General features: G+C 35.5%; 1 long non-coding RNA gene across 1 annotated transcript; it reads left to right on the top strand.

The window, feature by feature from the left end:
* Positions 1-1,702: 1,702 nt before the first annotated feature.
* LOC307135246 lies at positions 1,703-7,101 on the top strand. Its single transcript, XR_013817648.1, has 4 exons — positions 1,703-2,069; positions 4,541-4,704; positions 5,848-5,898; positions 6,540-7,101. It is a non-coding gene; the product is annotated as an uncharacterized lncRNA (long non-coding RNA).
* Positions 7,102-7,358: the final 257 nt, after the last annotated feature.

Raw genomic sequence — 7,358 nt, forward strand, 5'->3', positions numbered from 1 at the left:
CTGTGGGTAAGTGTGGGTTTTCTGTGGGACAGTGTGGGCAAGGGCAAACCCTTTGGGGGCCCATGTGGGATTACTGTGGGCAAGCCCACAGTTGGGCGTGCCCACAGAAAACCCCCACCAGCCCCCAGTGGGTTAGCCCATGGGGGGCCCACAGCGGATTTGCCCGTTTGGGCCCCAATGAAGGTTTAGTGTGGGCAACCCACTGTGGGCTTGCCCACAGAAAACCCATACGGGCCCCCAGTGTTTTAGCCCTTGTGGGGCCCAGAGTGGATTTGCCCATTTGGTCCCCAATGAGGGTTTAGTTTGGGCAACCCCCTGTGGGCTTGCCCACAGAAAACCCATACGGGCCCCCAGTGGTTTAGCCCTTGTGGGGCCCAGAGTGGATTTGCCTGTTTGGGCCCCAATGAGGGTTTAGTGTGGGCAACCCCCTGTGGGTTAGCCCATGCGGGGCCCATTGCAGTTTTGCACTTTTGAGCCCCAATGAGGGTTTACTGTGGGCAACCAGTAGTTTTCCACTGTGGAGCCACCATAAGGGAACCCTCCATTGCAGCTGTTCCCAGACAGACTGATAAAGTCAGAGGGACCATATTACAGTAGTTTAAACTCCATTAGACCATTAGATTTCAATAAATCACAGCACTTATATTAATACATTCATAAATAACACTAAATTATTATAATACTATAAATTGTATCTTGTAATGCAAAACTTTCTATGAAGTCCATGATTAATTTTTTTACTGTATTTATTAAATAATATTTAAATTAAATTAATTAAATTAAATTAAAGAAACATATTTGTCACAATAAAACAATGCAAATGGTTAATCATTCACTGATTTGTTCATTATTATTGTTGGCATTCATCAGTGGTTATTTATAACATTATTTGTTATATTTTTACATTTATATTTTTATATACATTATTTTTATTTTATTTTTTATTATAATAAAAAAATCACTGATGAATTTTATATTTTTATATACTATTACATTTCTGAAATGGCAACAAAAAAAAAAACAGAAAAGAAATTACATATTAGTAATACGCTAGATGGCGTCATCACGTGATCAATTCTAACCAATGAGACTGCTGGAACTGCACCGCTAATGAGCTCAGCTGTCATTCCGGATTCGACTGGGACCGTCAAACTCTGCTCCAAACAGGTAAGTTAAGCTTTTTAAGTTTCCATATTATTATGTGAGTTTCATATTATAATTACAGAAACAGGCCAAAATGATAACGAATTAATTGATATTAAACTACACTCTCTCATTTTAGTGGTTTATCTGATTAATGTTATCAGAGGTGTCAAGTAACGAAGTACAAATACTTCGTTACCTTACTTAAGTAGAAATTTTGAGTATCTATACTTTACTGGAGTAATTATTTTTCAGCCTACTTTTTACTTCTACTCCTTACATTTTCAAGCAATTATCTGTACTTTCTACTCCTTACATTTTAAAAATAGCCTCGTTACTCCTATTCCATTTCGGCATGTTTTATTTCCGGCTTGTCATTAAAAAAAAAAAACTATCCAGATTTGATTGTGGTTGGATGAGAAGGATAAACACAAACCATTCCGACACCCTATTGGGTTGTAGGCGATCAATCACGCCTGCACCTGCACAAATCACACACCATGTTGCCAGATAGGGCGGGATCTCGCGACGAGCACGCACTTCCAGCCAATCAGCGATCAGCAGGCAGACGTGCTCATTCATGACTTTAGCAGGGTTTTAGCGCGATAACTCGTAGCTGTATATTCCAGTGATCGCTATACCAGTGGAATAAATATACAGTAAGTTGTATCTACAGTAAAGAGTGGGAGATTGACTCAACTCTCAAACGTGAATTACACCTGTGACTCGAAGACTCTTTATAAATATAACCGTGACTCCTGTCCATCATCATATACACACTTAGGACATCTGCAACTAGCAACCCCGACAGATGCTGAAAGATGTTAAAATCAACGATTAATCAATTTTGACTGTGCTAAGTGTATGTGCCATGTACTTCACGAAAGACATACTGTAGTTTTGTCAAAGCAAAGTGCAACGCAAAGGTAAGCGCATTGTTGTTATTTATTTGTTGACGGATTATTGTACAGTATCAATGAATTACGCATTGGCAGTGGTGTGTGCATTAACGTGTGAAATGCCTGTTTATTACATTGCTTTTTCCAATCTCTATATTGGACAATTTTTGCACGTAAATTGGCTTCTTACTGTTGACATTGAAAATTATGTATGTGTTTTTCTGAGGGATAGCCGTTTTGACAGTTTCTACCTGGACATATACGTTAGTCATATTTGAGCCGTTTTATTGGGATGTTTTTTTATTTTGTTTATCATCAATGTTATGTTTTAAGGAGATAAAATGGTAACTTACTTATCAACATTGATTGGTATGGCAATAAAATAATATCACATTATTTTGGCAGTTAAAGTGTTTTTCTTTTTTTCTTGGAGTGACTAGTTGCCTATAAGTATTGTAAGAGGTGCAAAATTGTTATCAATAACCAGGCATGTTATCAATGACCATTTTTTTTTATATAAATGTACATTTGGTGAGGATTTTGGGCTGGAAATTGTCTACCCAATCTGGCCACACTGATCATACATTCAAAAAATGGTTATTGATAACATGCCTCTAAATTTTTACTTTTTGCACCTTTAAAATATTTATAGGCAATTAGTCATCAAATCTTCCGCTCCATGAAATACGTTAATGTTCAGTAGTACACATATGGTTCTTTAATGTATTTGCATTGTCCTAAAATGTGTTCATTTTCAATTGGAATATATGCGGCTGAAACACAAGTGCATCTAAAAATGATGCTTTTAATATTAACTTTTTGATATAACATTATAGTCATTATATGGCCTTTAGAAAAATGTTTTTTTGAGGAGGTGGGGTATGCACTGTGGCGCGGCCTAATCTTTTGTCCTTAAAGGGATACTTCACCCAAAAAATGAAAATTCTGTCATCATTTACTCACCCTCAAGTTGTTGCAACCGGTATGAGTTTCTTTGTTCTGAAGATATTCTGAAGAATGTTTGTAACCATGCAGATAGAGCAACCATTGACTGCTATAGTAGGGGAAAATACTATGCCAGTCAATGATTGCAAATATGCTTGGTTACAAACATTTTTCAAACTTCAGAACAAAGAAACTCATACCGGTTGCAACAACTTGAGGGTGAGTAAATGATAACAGAATTTTCATTTTTGGGTGAACTACCTTTAATGGCATTTTTTCCCATTTTTTTTTTCCTATTTTTTTTTTTACATTACTTTTACTTTTATACTTTAAGTAGTTTTGAAACCAGTACTTTTACACTTTTACTTGAGTAAAAAGCTTGAGTTGATACTTCAACTTCTACAGAAGTATTTTTAAACCCCAGTATCTATACTTCTACCTGAGTAATGAATGCGAATACTTTTGACACCTCTGAATGTTATACTCTCCTGCCGTTTAAAGTTTAAACGGCTAACGGTTATAACGGTCAACTAGGCCATTTTCTGTTAATCTCTGAGGTAATATATACTTTAAAACTGCTTTAATTCATTACCTTGAATTGTTTTACGTCCATTTTGGTGTTAATTTGATTTATTTGTGTTTTACAGTTGCTATTTTAGCGAACTACAAACGAGCTAACGTTAGTCATATGGCCAGGGGGCTGAGTCACTCATGTTTGTGTTTTAAAGATTTAAAAAGCGACGTAAATGAGGATTCATGTAGCGTAAATACAATACACAAGTTACACACTCTTATTAAACCTTGTTACATATGATTATGCCATAATTAATAGACAAACACTGCGTCCTGACAGTTCAGACGGCAAACCATATATTTACATAGCCTAACGTTACATGTGATTTGTATTTTTATAAAGCTACGGTCATATTGCTATCATGTTAACGTGACCTAAAAATAACAGATTGTATAATTATTACTTTGTAACGTTACGCTTTGTCTCACACACACACACACACACACACACACACACACACACACACAAGCTGGCGCGTGCACGGGGAGAGAGAGTGAAAGAGTGGAGAGAGGACTCATTGGCCTAACGTTATATATTATCCGAAAACATGATTGATAACTGTCAAATGAAATCAGCTGTCTGTAATATTTAATTAATTATGAAAAGATACAACTTTAGCGCAAATAAAACATTTAGGCCATGAAATAATATTCGCGGTAAATATTAATGTAATAATTTCTCCTGAATACAGTTCATCAGCACGTTAGTACAGAGCAATATTGGACTGAGATATTAATTCTTGTTTGTTTTCTCTCTTTTCCTTGTGTAAGTATTCTTCTAGTTGACAAGTTTTTGTCATAGATGACAAACTTTCTTTGCACCATATAACTGTATTTTCATAAACATATTGCTTAATAACATACTGTATTTATCAGTACAGTGGTGTCGTACATTCTCAGATGTTGTTGTACATATTTATGAATAAAAGTTTTAAACTGGATTTATACCATTAAATGTTGTTTGTCCTCTCTCTTTCCAGTATTTATTGCCATCTAGTCCTGACTGCAGAATTGAGCTCCAGTCCCAGTTAAGCAGACCTGAGCCGGTTGATCAAGGTCTTCAGGACCAGCAGAAACTACAGGCAGGCTGGAGCTAAACTCTGCAGCTGTTGGTCCTCCATGACCAGGACTGGACACCACTGTTGTAAGTGACATATATATATATATATATTTTATATTTATTTTTGTAATGTTATATATAATATTATATATGTCTCTTTCAGTGTTTTTTTTTTTAAGAGACACTGCCCCTCTTGACTGCCCCTCAGTCTGCATTTGGAATAATAGCTTTAATTAATGATGAAAAAGGTTTCAAAATCCCGACCACTGTTGTAAGCAGACAATTTGGTCACAATTATGAATATGGGATTACAGATACAAACTTATTGTATTTTACAATGAGCAGAATAATTACAACAAAAATAAAAAAATATAGAGGATGCAGTATCAGAATGAGCACACGCACCATAGCAACACGTCATGGCAACGATATTTCAGACTGACAGATATACATGAAAGATAAACGGGAATTTTCTGATATTTGAACGCTTTGTAACTGTTTTGTACGCGTTGTTATATTAATTATAATTCAAATTCTGTTTTATTGGCCACAATATTATTGATGATTATTGAGAGGGGCACTTTTGATTAATTTTTAAAAAGGGCAGGGGTTCGAGCCCCCAAAGCCCCTCCCCTCTGCGCGTGCCTTGTGTGTGTGTGTGTGTCCTGTCACAAAATGCGACGAAAACTCCTACACGACGTTAAAAGTGTGATTAAGGTGTGCACATGTCTATAATGCGACTACAATAGACATACTCCACATATCTTAATTCGATTTGCGTTTACTTCGAGTATGACTTTAACCGGATTAAGGTAATTAGAAATCGCTGTTTACATGTTAGCTTCTTAATCAGAGTATTGTCTTAATCAGGTTATTCTCAGAGTATTGTTGTCCATGTAAACGTACTCCGTCTGGATCTCTGAATTGTCATGCTCAGAACATCATAACCCTCGTGGACCACTGTCCTGCAGATTTTAGCACCAACCCTGGTCCAGCACACCTGAACAAGCTAATCCAGCTCTTTTGGTTCAGTGAATAGAAAGTCACAAGCAGGTTAGATTGATCAGGTCTGGACATAAACTCTGCAAGATGGTGCATTTTGACAGCCAGAGTTGAGAACCCCTGAAAAATGTATACAGTTTTAATTTGTATAGATTTATGCAATATTTGACTAATATTCAGTTGTCCTCTCTCTTTTTCTCCTTTGTGATTGTGTGTCAACCACAGCTAAATAAACCCAAAGGCCACTCGGGCACAGGTCACTGCATCTTTTGCTGTGTAAGTACATATTTGACTGTCAGACACATTCTAAGTGTTTGCATTTATTTTAATAAAACTTGCGTATTCATGCTGCAAGTTAAAGTCATCAATGATTCTTAATAAAGAAATTAAAGGGATAGTTCTTCATGTTTTTCCAAACCTATATTAATTACTTTTTTCTGTGGAATGCAAAATATATTTTTTGAATAATGTTTCGACTGTCTTGTCAATACAATAAAAAGTAAATGGGATCCAATGATTGTAAGGACAATTCATTTTATTATTATTTTCAAAATATCATCTTCCACAGAAGAAATCTTGTAGGTTTGGAATGACATGAGGGTGAGTATAAAGCTTGATACATACTCCGCAAGAGCAAAGAAAAAAGTTATTTATTTGTTCTTGTGGAGTTTGTACCAAGCTTAAGTTGACAATTTCTTTACATTGTGTTGACAATTTTAGTATATTGTTCTCAGTTCTTTATGCCCTCAATTTGTTTGCTCTCTTTATCTTTCTTTTTTAACAACACAGCCTAAATTTGTTTTTAATATTAAAAAACAACAACACCAGGAACTTTTTTAAGAAAAAAGTTTTGTTTTTTTAATGTTAACATTTTAATCATTTTAACATTTATTTATTTATTTTTCCCTTCACTTTAGATGCTGGCACAAAAAGCGGCCAGGCCGGAGCATCTGAAGTGGAAACTCCTCTTAAATCATGGCTTCATAACGCAAGAGACCGGGATGGTGGTAGGAGCGGAAGAACCAGAAGACTGGAGATGAGGCAAAGATCTACTGGTATCCGAGGGGATTGATATATTTAATTAGAAAATTCATAATCCACTTAATGTGTTGTGATGTGGTTATAATTGCTCATTTTTCTGTTTTATAATTTATTTATTTTTATTGTTTTGAGAGAGATAATTTTTTGCAAGGATGTATGAAATTGATCAAAGTGACAGTAAAGACTTTTACATAGTTACTCGAAAAATAGTTACTTTGTAAAATATATTAAAACAGAAAACAGTTATTTTAAGTTGCAATAATATTACACTCTTTAATGTATTTTCTTTTTATCAAATAAGTGCAGCCTTGATGAGCAGAAAGGATTTATTTCAAAAGCATTTTAAAAATCTTACTGACCCCAAACTTTTGAATGTTAATATATTGTATACATTTTTTTTTTACATGACTGTGAATAAATGAAATTATTTGAAACATGATTTATAATTTATTTGTTCTACTTTCAACAAGTGAATTTATTGTGTGTGTATTGTGGCAAATGCAAAGTAGAAACAAACTAATCTTGTTGTTTGTTATGGCTACAGGTCTATTCTGACACATCTGTGCATTGCCCACAGTATGCCCACACTTTTTCCAGTGTACCCACAGAATACCCACACTTTGCCCAAAGTGTGGGCTTGCTGTGGGCCCACAAATGGCATCAACTGGGGCCCACTCTACTAAGTGTGGCCCAGC

This window comes from Gobio gobio (assembly GCF_949357685.1).
Source record: "Gobio gobio genome assembly, chromosome: 12".
In the NCBI taxonomy this organism is placed as follows: Eukaryota; Metazoa; Chordata; class Actinopteri; order Cypriniformes; family Gobionidae; genus Gobio; species Gobio gobio.